At 45.0% G+C, this 14007-nt stretch overlaps 1 protein-coding gene across 3 annotated transcripts in view; it reads left to right on the top strand.

The window, feature by feature from the left end:
- The first annotated feature begins 4922 nt into the window (after positions 1–4922).
- Positions 4923–14007, top strand: part of LOC120933833 (NACHT, LRR and PYD domains-containing protein 3-like) — a 187452-nt gene continuing 178367 nt past the window's right edge. Inside the window, exon 1 of one of the 3 annotated variants that reach the window (XM_040347236.1) lies at positions 4923–5101. The gene's annotated coding sequence lies outside the window, so the exon portion shown is untranslated. The remainder of the gene's footprint in view (positions 5102–14007) is intronic. The other 2 variants (XM_040347237.1, XM_040347238.1) reach the window with 2 other exon arrangements.

Below are 14007 nucleotides of genomic sequence, written 5' to 3' on the forward strand. Positions count from 1 at the left end.
CGGCAAGAAAATGCCAATTATGGCTGACCAATTGGCGGAAGATGTTTTGATCAGAGCTAAAGGTAGTTATAAGTTTGGTTGTCGGATTGTGCTCTTTTTCCTTCTGCTTAAATAATAATGCATCTCTAGTATTTGTCTTAGACTTTATATATGCTTGTTTCAAAACCTTTTTACTATATCCTCTCAATAGGAGTCGTGAATAGAGGGCAGATGCCTCTTTTTCAAAATCCTCCTCCTTTGCACAATTGCGCCGAAGTCTTAGGTACTGACTGTAAGGGATGCTTCGCACCAAGGATCTTGGATGCGAGCTAGAGTAGTGAAGAATAGTATTTCCTGCTGTTTCTTTTCTATATAAGTTAGTGTATAGAGTACCGTCATCATTTATTGAGATTGTTAGATCGAGGAAGGGGATGCTTTTTGTATCTGATTGGATCGTAAATTTTAGATTGTAGTCATTGAGGGATAAGTACTCCATAAATTTGCCTAGTAGGTCTACTCCACCAGTCCAGACGACTAAAATATCGTCGATGTACCTCCGCCACAGTAAAATGTGGCGGAGGTATATCGCGGCGGAGTCATCCGAAAATATGGCTCTTTCCCAACCCCCCAGGTACAGGGTGGCATACGATGGGGCACAAGAGGTCCCCATCGCCACACCCTGTACCTGGAGGTAGGTTGAGCCATTAAAGACAAAAACGTTGTTAGTCAGTATATGCTCCAACAAAGTTGTAATGAATTTACACAGTTTCCAATTATTGTGATCTTGTTCACGCAAGAATTGAGAAACAACTTGGATCCCCTTTATGTGAGGGATACTAGAGTAGAGGGCCTCCACGTCTATTGCTGCCAAATTTGATCCTGGGGGTACGCTCATACCTTCCACTATTTTAAGAAGTTCCAATGTATCTTTTAGATATGATGGCAATGCCATCACATGAGGTCTCAATTGCATATCGACATACTTGCTTGCAGTTTCCGTATGGCTGCCTATACCTGAGATGATAGGACGGCCAGGTGGAACCCTGATGTCCTTATGTATTTTTGGCAGTGAATAAAACGTAGGAGTTATGGGCCACTTAATCTCTAGATATTCCCTAAGGTCTTGATCAATTAGACCTTGTTGAAATGCTAACGAAATCAAAGAAATATAACTGGATCTGGCTTTTGGAACATCATCTTCTGATATTATCCTATACCAGTTGCCATTGCATAGGATTTTGTCACACATTCTGATATACTGAGTCTTGGTCATTACAACTACATTACCCCCTTTATCAGAAGGTTTTATCACTAATTCGCTGTTATTAGTGAGTTGGGTAAGTGCTTGTTGTTGCTGTCTTGATAGATTGTTATCGGAAATTTTGGGGATTACTAGGTTTTCGATTTGTTTCCTTGTTTGCTTAAGGAAGGCCCATACTGCTGGGGAAGTTTGTAAATTAGGGAATCTTTGTGATTTTGTCTTAAACTTACATGGTTCTGAGATCGGTTCTACCTCCAATTCGACTTCATCCGAGAGATCAATTAGATCTTCCGAACTCTCGTTTTCATCCAACAGTTGGATTAAGATTTTTAACGCTCTAAAATCTTGTACTTTGAAATCTTTGTACACTCCGCTGAGCCAACAACTGATATTGCAGATATTCCTCCAACTCACATTGGACTACATGAGTCTCCCCCAGTTCTTCCTCTGCACCAGTGGTGGTGCATCTATAGAGGGTGCTGGAGCGCCGCCCCCTCTGGCTCTCGCACCGCCACTGAAATAACATAGATTCATGCATTGCATGAATCTATGTTATTGTTCGCTGCCGCTGACTATTCAGATTGGCAGACGGTGAGCGCCGACCACCTGAATAACGGCAGCTGGTTGGCTGTGCGGCTCTGATAGGCTTTCCGAGTACAGCCCTCCGGCTCTCGGAAGCTTATCTAAGGGACGTACGGGTGGTGCATTCCTTGGATAAGACTGACAGGCGTCTCAGCCAATCAGGTTCGCCAGTTCTGGTTACCGGTAACCTGATTGGCTGAAGCATCATCGATGGCGGGAGAAGACATCGAGGGCCGTGGAAGGAGGATGGCTGACCCGCAGAAAGGTAAGTGCCGGGCGGGGGGAGGGGCATTATACTGGGCACAGTGGCATCAATGGGCATTATACTGGGCACAGTGGCGACAAAGGGCACAGTGGCGACAAAGGGCACAGTGGCGACAAAGGGCACAGTGGCTGCGTTTGATGGCATGGCACAGTGGTGACAATTGATGGCACAGTGGCTGTGTTTGATGGCATGGCACAGTGACTGCATTTGATGGCATAGCACAGTGACTGCATTTGATGGCATGGCACAGTGGTGACAATTGATGGCACAGTGGCTGCGTTTAATGGCATGGCACAGTGGTGACAATTGATGGCCCAGTGGCTGCGTTTGATGGCATGGCACAGTGGTGACAATTGATGGGCCCAGTGGCTGCATTTGATGGGCCCAGTGGCTGCATTTGATGGGCCCAGTGGCTGTGTTTTAATGGCATGGCACAGTGGTGACAATTGATGGCACAGTGGTTGCATTTTATGGGCCCAGTGGCTGCATTTGATGGGCACAGTGAGGCTGCAATTGTTTTTTTTCGTTTGCGCCCCCCAAAAATTTTGAGCACCAGCCACCACTGCTCTGTACATGTACTGGCATGGAAAACCCATGGTTACTGACAGCAATTATGCCATTTGTCTCATCATCATTTACACTCTATAAATGACAGGTCTGGGTAATATTTTGTGCCACATCTGCTTTCTCAACATGTGTACTTTCAAGTTTTTTCCTGAGATGATGAAGGCTACACTGAGGGCATTTCACAAATTTCCCATATACTTCGACTATGCCCGGTACAGCTGGCAGTGCATATGTGTGTTCTAGCAAAGATGTGGAGGACAATGGACTTGACACTGGGCAGGATACAGCAAGTGGTGGTATCAGCACTGGAGAGGGTGCAGTGGATGATGGGATTGGTACTGAAGAGGGTGCAGTGGATAATGGGATCGGTACTGGAGAGGGTGCAGTGGATGATGGGATCGGTACTGGAGAGGGTGCAGTGGATGATGGGATCGGTACTGGAGAGGGTGCAGTGGATAATGGGATCAGTACTGGAGAGGGTGCAGTGGATGATGGGATCAGTACTGGAGAGGGTGCAGTGGATGATGGGATCGGTACTGGAGAGGGTGCAGTGGATAATGGGATCAGTACTGGAGAGGGTGTAGTGGATAATGGGATCGGCACTGGAGAGGGTGCAGTGGATGATGGGATCGGTACTGGAGAGAGTGCAGTGGATGATGGGATCGGTACTGGAGAGGGTGGAGTGGGTGATGGGATCGGTACTGGAGAGGGTGCAGTGGATGATGGGATCGGTACTGGAGAGGGTGCAGTGGATGATGGGATCGGTACTGGAGAGGGTGCAGTGGATGATGGGATCGGTACTGGAGAGGGTGCAGTGGGTGATGGGATCGGTACTGGAGAGGGTGCAGTGGATGATGGGATTGGCACTGGAGAGGGTGCAGTGGATGATGGGATCGGTACTGGAGAGAGTGCAGTGGATGATGGGATCGGTACTGGAGAGGGTGGAGTGGGTGATGGGATCGGTACTGGAGAGGGTGCAGTGGATGATGGGATCGGTACTGGAGAGGGTGCAGTGGATGATGGGATCGGTACTGGAGGGGGTGCAGTGGATGATGGGATCGGTACTGGAGAGGGTGCAGTGGATGATGGGATCGGTACTGGAGGGGGTGCAGTGGATGATGGGATCGGTACTGGAGAGGGTGCAGTGGATGATGGGATTGGTACTGGAGAGGGTGCAGTGGATGATGGGATCGGCACTGAGGGGGGCAGGGGGGTGGTGATTTTGGCACTGTAGAAACTTCACACAACAAGAAATGTCTTGCCATATAATTTGTTCCCTTACAAAGGTGGGGGTGATAATGTCCCACTGGACGGCACAGAAGTCGGCACCCCCATAAGATTGTAATAGAAATAACAGATCAATAAACTGCAAATAAAATATAAGAAATTCACACAACTTTCTCAGTGAGAACATTTGTAGACTTCAACTTTCTAATCTCCTCACTATCTCCTGTAAAAAAATGTGATTAATAAATTTTGTCCTAAATGTATTTAGCTCCCAATAAGTGGATATTGATTGGTGTGTGAAAGTTCTATATCTACATACTATGGGATAGGCAGAGACATACCAGCACATTGCTTTGCATACAGCACCCCCTGTTCTCTGTACAGCGCCCCCTGTTCTCAGTACAGCGCCCCCCGTCCTCAGTACAGCACCCCCTGTCCTCAGTACAGTGCCCCCCATCCTCAGTACAGTGCCCCCCATCCTCAGTACAGTGCCCCCCATCCTCAGTACAGTGCCCCCCGTCCTCAGTACAGCACCCCCCGTCCTCAGTACAGCGCCCCCGTCCTCAGTACAATGTGGCCGGGCGATCGGTAAGTGGATAATATTTGCACCAGAACATATATATGATTTTCAGGAAGATGGAGGTTTAATGCCGACATTCCATTGAAGTGTAAAACATTGTTTGTGTGGAGATCTGTGTGTGTCTCAGTCTCGGTCCTGATAGTCGGGATGAAGGGGGACAAACAAGGACAATGAGATTGTGATTAGAGACATGGATTGTATTCTTCTTCCAACATAAACATCAACTTCCATCATCACCACAAATAGAAACTGGGAAATAATAAACAATCACTTTTACACACAAATCCACATTACAAAGTTATCTTAAGGAGACACTTTACTACCAGAAAGTACAAAACCTCCCAAAATCTCTTCTTGTATTTCTACAAATCCCAACAGAATGGATCAGTATGTGCTGCAGGCTGCAGTCCCTGGAGCTCCACAGGATGTGGAGGTCACATGTTTCCTGTCTACAATCGAGCTCCACTCTGCAGCCACACCTGACCCTCTCAGGAATGAGGAAGTAGGAAAGTGGGTGGAAATAAAGAGAAGTTCAATGATGGTGGAAGATGAAATACGATATTCCAGGAAGTCGGGTCTTAGAGACATTTCCTGAGATGTGGAGAAGAGACCTACAGACTCCAACATTTCCATAGAGAAGGTGAGTGAGAGACGGAACATTTCCATAGAGAAGGGAAGTGAGAGACTGGAACATTGGGATGGGCGGGGCATAAATTAATTCAGAAGAGTCCATTATTATGTAAAGGAGAACTCCGCCTTTAACTTGCTAAGAAAGACTTCTGTAGTAGCCAAGCTTCACCCCTCACACTCGGCTTCCCTAGATACCCCACATGGCTTCCCTAGATAACCCACGTGGCTTCCCTATATACCCCACAACCCACATGGCTTCCTTAAATACCCCACAACCCACATGGCTTCCCTATATACCCCACAATCCACATGGTTTGCCTAGATACCATACCCTCACATGGCTTCCCTAAATACCTCCAAAACCCACATAGCTTCCCTAGATAACCTACATGGCTTCCCTAGATACCCCACACAGGTTCCCTAGATACCCCCACAACCCATGTGGATTCCCTAGATATCCCACAAGAATTCCATAGATACACTATGTAACGAGACCCTTGCTCACTCGATTCCACTCTCCTGACACTCCTAGGCTACTATTGGATCAGATTGCAGATGGTAATGTCTGATGGTTCGGTCATCCGATGCTCTGGGATTCGAACTATAGCTATGTGCCGTTCAAATCCAGTTGTGATAGCTCAGAACAAACACCAGGCAGGCTGTATGTAAGTTCAAACAGGAATCTCCTTTAATTGGATGCACACTCACTTTTATACATAGCAGTTTGAACACCCCGCCCCCACAACCACTTTCCTATTGGTCAATTGTAAAGTACATTGTAGTTCTCAATTAGGTCCTCTTGGCAATGCAAATTAGGACTTGAAACAGGGTCAACAGGGATTGGTCCAATAGTTTGAATATGAGGACTGATATGTGTAATGACACAGAAGCTCCAGGGGGTAATTTAAAGTACATAAACAGTCAAACACGGGAAAAATGTTTTTCTTCTAGACCAGTGGTTCTCAACCTTCCTAGTGCCGTGACCCCTTGATAACATTTCCCAAGTTGTGGGGACCCCTAACAGTAAAATTATTTTCGTATCGTGGCGCTCCCGAGTCCCCTCCACTCGTCCGGTATTAAAACCTCATATGGTAAATTTTAGGATGTACCGCTCTTTCTCTTTGTTCTCTTTTTTTCCCTTGTATCTCTTCCTATCCTCCTTTCCTATTTTTTTCACCCATCCCTCTCTTTTTCTCTCTTTTTCTTTCTTCCTCACCCTTTTTTCCCTCCCTTCCATGTATTCTCTATTTTTATTCCTTCTTTTACTCCTTGGTGGGGAATGGGATGAGTGGCAATGCTGGGGGGAGTTCTGATCGGCCAACTTAGATGCTCTTGATCAAAGTCATCTGCTGATCTGAGAAGTGTAGTGGGGATTTTTAATGGCAACTCTAATCACAGGTAATGTTACTCACAGTGTCTCTGACTTTGTGGTGTCTCGTAGCAGTGACACCTATGCCGAAATCAGGTCTCCTCCAGCCCCTCCCACCTCACATTCCTCACCAGTCAGCTTACCTCTAGTCTCTGCCCCCCCCCAGCCATGCCGTGAACTGAATGTGCGGCTGTGAAGAGGCTGAGTGGGTGGCCGTGGGCTCCAGGAACAGCCCAGCTGGGTTGCCACATGCTCCAGGGACAGCCGCAAAACAGTTGGGAGAGTGGTGCGAGAACAGCCCAGGATTCGGTGACCCCTGGCAAATCAACGTTTGAGCCCAGAGGGGGTCCCGACCCCCCGGTTGAGAACCACTGTTCTAGACCATGGAGCCGTCTGGAGGGGGGTTTAGCCTTAAGACAGGGCAGAAGACCCACCACTGTGTAACAGATTCAAAGGAGAAATACTTTGGTATTCCAAGGTTCATGACAATACTCCCCCTGGCAAATAGTCCAACAGCCACAGTGGGACCCCGAGCGGGTCAACTCGAGGATGTTGGAAAAGTAGTCTTAAGGTTCCAGGTCTGTCTGCTGGGATAACCCATCCACATTTCTGTTTTGAGGCCCTGGCCCATAATTGGAAGACAAGAGGCTAGAATTTAGTCCTCTTCAAAAGCCTCTGTCCCGGCTAGGTCTGTCACTCACCCAGCCAACCTCTGCCAGAGAACATATCCACCGCTGGGGAGAGGCCTGGACTGGCCTTTCTCCCTGGAGTCATTTCAGCCACTGGAGAGAAGACAGGGTGACTGGGCTCACTCTGTAATGCTGTTGGGGATCTTGGCTGACTGCCCAGCATCCCTGGGGTATACAGGTGGGGACTGAAGCCACATCCATTTTTACAGGAAATGTGTCCTCTGTTAGTTGAGGGCAGAGGCCAGCAGAACTATGTCCTGCTGCCAGTACTTGAGCAGGTGATGCATAATCCATAACATCCTCTGAACAGTCCATTAAGTCCATACAGTCTGTAATATGTGGCTGGAGAGATGAGCCGACTGCCCCGGCTCCCTGGTACTCCACAGTTGTTGCCATTGCTGGGCAGAGTTTTTTTTTTTGGTTGGCTTTGGCTCTCTCCTCCCTGGTGGTCTTCCCCTCAGGTCGCTCGTCCTTTTCCAAGGGAGGTGTTTGACAGGGGCGTCATAGGGAAGGAACAAGAAGAATGGCGAGCGGAATGAAAATAATTTCATACAATGTGAGAGGTCTTTGTTCAAGTGGTAAGAGTGGTCGTCTCTGGCATGAATTGAATCATATGAAGGCAGAAATAGTTTTTTGCAGGAAACACACTTTGTGGCAGGGGCGACCCCTCGCATGCATCGCGCTGTGTATGATCAGTGGTTCCACTCGCCCTCACCTATTCTTAAAGCCAGAGGGGTGACAATAGCAATACATAAACAATGTCCCCTGATGAATGTAGAAACACAGGAGGATCCAGAAGGCCGGTTTCTTTTTGTTAAGGGTAAGATCCAGGGCAAGTATTATACTTTAGCTACAATCTATGCTCCGAACAGTAATACAGTCAAAGTTTTGATTAAAACTTTGGATACCCTGGAAAAATTCAAAGAAGGCGTATTGGTAATGGGAGGAGATTTTAATATTAGGCCCCATACACACGAGAGGATTTATCCGCAGATACGGTCCAGCGGACCGTATCCGCGGATAAATCCTCTCGAGGATTTCAGAAGATTTCTATGCGATGGCGTGTACACACCATCGCATTGAAATCCGCGCTGAAATCCTCTGCCGATGACGTGTCGCGCCGTCGCCGCTATTATGACGCGGCGACGGGCGCGACGCTGTCATATAAGGAATTCCACGCATGCGTCAAATCATTACGGCGCGTGCGGGGAATCCTTTTGGACGGATGGATCCGGTGAGTCTGTACAGACGAGCGGATCCATCCGTTGGAATGGATTCCAGCAGATGGATTTGTTGAGCATGTCAGCAAATATCCATCTGCTGGAAATCCATCCCAGGGGAGATTTATCTGCGGATAAATATCCGACGGAGTGTACACACCATAGGATCTATCCGCAGAAACCCATTTGATGGGATTTATCTGCGGATAGATTCTATGGTGTGTATGGGGCCTTACCCTCGAACCTAGTTTGGACACCTCAGAAGGGAAAACTTTTATATCATACAGAGCACTGAGATGTGTTAAAAATCACCTTCGCTTCATGCATTTGGTGGATAGTTGGAGAGTATTGCATGAATGGGAGAGGGACTATAGTTATTATTCCAAAACACACAATACTGATTCAAGGATTGATATGTTGATAATGGATCAATATTATTTGAGTCAAGTAGTTTCTTCATCTATTGAATCAATCACCGTATCTGACCACGCACCTATAAGTTTATCGGTGAATCTGGTGTCAATGGGGGGGTGTGGAAAGAACATGGAGATTGAATGAACCCATCTTGGATGATAAAAATAACGTGGAGTTCCTTTCCCATTAATTAACACAATATTTTGAAACTAACACGACGGAAGGGGTATCAGACCGGGTGGTATGGGAGGCCCACAAGGCGGTTATCCAAGGGGAGATCATCTCTTTGGGAGCAAGTATTAAGAGAGAGAGAGACAAAAATAGATCGTGATTATACTGGATGAAATACATAAAACGGAAATTAAACATAAGGTTAATCGGAAGTTAGAAGAGGCACAGAAGCTGGATAAATTAAAGATATATTTAAAAGAATTACTGGATCGAAAAGTTCAAAACAAGCAGAGATACTTTGCCCATCGTTTTTACGAACAGGGAAACAAGAGTGGGAGATTATTAGCTTGACAACTAAAGAAACAACAGGAACAACGTCATGTTCATAACATTAGAGCAGGAAATAAGTAAATAATAGACTCCCAAGCAATAGCAGCTGAATTTCACCATTTCTATTCATCACTGTATAATATAGATCAGGCATCGAGGGGGGTAACGGATGGAGGGCAGGAGGATAAGATCCGAGAATATATAGTGGCCTCAGGACTACAGGGTATACCGCCAGTGAATAAATAAGAAAATATTGTGTTGCGCTAATAATCAAGTAAAAAATTGCATACATATATATATACACACCATATACATAAATAAGAACCCCCTACACCTCAAATCAGGGAGGTATATGTGCAAAAGATAAACAAAAACCACTCAAAAACTATAATGTGAAAAAATTCAAATAGAACCAGCAAAAATAGTTCATGGAAAAAACACAGTTCAGTACATAGGCTAATAGGAGACAGGTGTGAGATCCACAGTCCTTTGGTGTGCAGCTGTCATAGCAAAAAAATAAAAAAAAAAAAAAATAAAAAAAAAAATATAAAACCTTTTCCTTCTGGACTCCCCGATTAACACAGGATATCAGCCGCTCATAAGGAGAAAAGAAAGATATATGGTGCAAATAACGTAATAAAATGGGAAATGAACCCTGCAATACAATGATTGCACTCACGGAACCTCGATGGTAAAAAGGCTCAACTGCAATCAGTCATTGAACGCCGCTCAGTGCTACGATCTCCTCAGAAGGACGGATTCGACCGTCGATCGCGTCACTCGGCTTCTCCCCCACGCGTATCGTCAATAGCCACTTGACTTATTCATGGGTAAGTCAAGTGGCTATTGACGATACGCGTGGGGGAGAAGCCGAGTGACGCGATCGACGGTCGAATCCGTCCTTCTGAGGAGATCGTAGCACTGAGCGGCGTTCAATGACTGATTGCAGTTGAGCCTTTTTACCATCGAGGTTCCGTGAGTGCAATCATTGTATTGCAGGGTTCATTTCCCATTTTATTACGTTATTTGCACCATATATCTTTCTTTTCTCCTTATGAGCGGCTGATATCCTGTGTTAATCGGGGAGTCCAGAAGGAAAAGGTTTTATATTTTTTTTTTTTTTTTTTTTTTTTTTTGCTATGACAGCTGCACACCAAAGGACTGTGGATCTCACACCTGTCTCCTATTAGCCTATGTACTGAACTGTGTTTTTTCCATGAACTATTTTTGCTGGTTCTATTTGAATTTTTTCACATTATAGTTTTTGAGTGGTTTTTGTTTATCTTTTGCACATATACCTCCCTGATTTGAGGTGTAGGGGGTTCTTATTTATGTATATGGTGTGTATATATATATGTATGCAATTTTTTACTTGATTATTAGCGCAACACAATATTTTCTTATTTATTCACTTTGGTTTTGTGCACCTCACGTGTCTGCAGCTTATCTTTAGTATTTTATATGGTTTTAGTAATAGCGCTGTAGTACCTTTTTACAGGGTATACCGCCAGAAGCCCTGGAGGAGTTGGAAAAATAAATCTCCAACGAAGAGCTTGAGGAAGTGATTTCAATGTCAAGCTTGGGAAAAAGTCCGGGACCGGACAGCCTCACAAATATGTATTAGCCCTGGTTCACACTGGGCTGCGGGAGTGAAGCCGTGCGAGTTCAGCTGAACTCGCACGATTTCACTCCCGCTGGCAGTCCCGATTTCGGCCGCGATTTAAGAGACATCTGTGCAGGTTTCTGCACAGATGTCTATGTAAATCGCAAAAAGTAGTACAGGAACTACTTTTTGAAATCGATGCAGCGCCGCAGATGCGGCGTCGCACCGATTAGGACAGTGTCATTGCCGACAATTGCCGGCAAATGCCGCCGATTTGAGATGCGATTTCACAAGTGAAATCGCATCTTAAATCGAAGCAAATCGTACCCAGTGTGAACCTGGGCTTATAGGAAGTTTGCCCCAATCCTGCTGGCCCCGCTTGGTAGATATTTCATTGAAGTCTCAAATTCTAAACCTTTGCCGGCAGAGGCTCTGCTGGCATATGTGACAGTTCTCCCAAAAAAGGGGAAGGATCCCCAGAGTTGTTCCAGCTACAGGCCCATCTCCCTTTTGAACTCCGATGTGAAGCTCCTGCCTAAAATTTTGGCTCCGAGGTTACAGGAACACATAGTTAAATTGATCCATTTGGATCAAACTGGGTTTATGAAGGGCCGAGAGGCGAGGGACAATACCATTTGTGCCCTCCATGTTAGGCATTGGATGCATAAAGGACCAAATCAGAAACCGAGTGTTGTAATCTCAATGGATGTGGAGAAAGCTTTCGATAGGGTGGGCTGGGGGTTCATGGTCGGAGTTCTGAGGGAGATGGGCCTGAAAGAATGATGGGATGGGTGATGGCATTATATGCAAATCCCAGAGCAAGGGTGAAAGTAAACGGGAGATTATCAGACTATTTTGAGATACGGGATGGGACTAGGCAGGGGTGTCCCCTGTCCCCACTGTTATTCGCTCTGGTGTTGGAGCCTTTTGTATGTACAATTAGGGGAAATAGGAAGATCAAGGGAATAAAAATTGGACCTACGGAACACAAGATATCAGCGTACGCAGATGATTTATTACTGTACCTTTCCTCACCTCAGGGATCCATGATGGAACTAATAAAGGAGATAGAGAAATTAGTTTTTTTATCAAATTTCAAAATAAATATTGAAAAGTCGGTAGTTATGCCAATTCATGTATCCCTGAGGATGAGAAAAAAGTTACAGAGAGCCTTCCCCTTTGAATGGCGTATAGACGCTCTATCGTATCTTGGGACCTATATAACTCCAGATGTAAAATGGCTATATGGCTATACAATCTAAATTATGGTCCATTGGTTGTTTCGATAATACAAGACTTGCAGAAATGGAGAGGCCACACTTTGATGTGGTTTGGGAGGGTAAATGTGCTTAAAATGAATATAATCCCTAGGCTTATCTATGTCTTGCACGCCATTCCGATAACTTTGCCACAGAAGTTTTTTAAGCAAATAAGGAGTGCCCTCACGACTTTTGTATGGGGAGATAAACACCCCAGACTGGCATATGAGATGCTGAGGAGACCAAAGGGGGAGGGAGGGGTAGGCCTCCCAGATAGAGGGATCTACTATAGAGTCATGGCCCTGGTTTGTATTATGAACTGGTGCCATGATACAGATAGTAAAGAATGGGTACCAGTGGAGAAAACTTTGGCAGGGGCACCATGGATTCCGGCTGTTCACAGGGGATTGTCGGAAGATGTATCACCCCTGACCAAAACAACACTTACAATATGGGACAGAATGAATAAGACAGGAAGATTCGCCCCCCGATATCACCCTTGACACCTCTGTAAGGTTTTTCCTGGTTTCCCCCGGGGGAGGAAAGAGGTAGTTTAGGGTGCTTGGGGTAGGAAGGGGAATGGAAACTGAGCAGGAGTGGCACCACAAGGGAAACTTCTTTCATTGGGGGATTTAGTAAAGAATATGGGGGAGGTAGTAATGGTGGAATGGAAATACGGTCAGTTGAGGGACTGGTTTAATAAATGGATAAAAAATGGGGGAAAGGTTGGGACTTTAAATGAGACACTTGTATCGTGACTCCATCCCGGGTTCAATAAGAGAAATCAAGGGAGTTTGGGACTTTAAATGAGGCCATGGACAAGGTGGGGGTAGAGGGTAAAAAATTACATATTTATTTATCATAGTAGGGTATACAGCACATATCAATGACAAGAACTACTGGTAGAAAAAACATTGTAATAAATATAATTTCATAAGATTTACAACCACATGGTTATGTGCGTATGCAAAAATCGGCAACAAGGGTACATCAAGTATATGGCAACCTAGCGCCACGTAGTGGTCACAGTAGATACATATATACGATTACAGAGATTATTATATGTACAAAGATTATACAAAATAGCAAAATAAGACAGCACTTGCGGAGGAAAGGAATATGGGACAGTGAAACCATGATTTGTAGATACAATAGTTCTGAGTTGTTGATGTCAAATTGTCACATGTCTGTATCTTAAATTGCCCGACACGTTTCATGTAAACCACTCATCAGGGGCAGATAATCAGAGATGTCTAAGATAAAAATAGAATAAAGTAAGTATAGTAGTAACGGATCATAATAGGGAAGGGCAGATGAGCCCCACCTAAATTACTTACATGGAAAAAAACTGCAATGGGATGTGACAGGTAAAGAGCCTGGACCAAAAGATTGCCTGTCCCGGGAGCTGAGGTACAAAATAGCAGCGTGCTGGCAGGGCGCATAGCCTAAACCCCCTCCAAAACGCAAGCCCAGAGTGCCAATATTCAAGGTTAGATACAGTGTTTCGCCAGTCATAGATGCCTGAAGGGAGTCTAAAAATGGAGAGTACATAATAAGTATATCATAGTATCCTGACAGAGTATGAAAGATACAGATAAATATTAGATGAGCAAATTTAGAAATAATATATATATATATATATATATATATATATATATATATATATATATATATATATATATATATATATATAGGGGTGTCTAAGTAATAGAGTAAAGTAAATGACCATGTATGTAATAACCAAATGGCCAGGGGGTATAGCTAATGAAAACAAAGAGTAAACGATTAGCGGAGACAATCCTTAATTGCTCAAATCCAATAGATTGGAATAAAGACTAGCTAGTAGAGGGGAACATTGGGG

This window comes from Rana temporaria, chromosome 3 (genome assembly GCF_905171775.1).
Source record: "Rana temporaria chromosome 3, aRanTem1.1, whole genome shotgun sequence".
Taxonomy (NCBI): domain Eukaryota; kingdom Metazoa; phylum Chordata; class Amphibia; order Anura; family Ranidae; genus Rana; species Rana temporaria.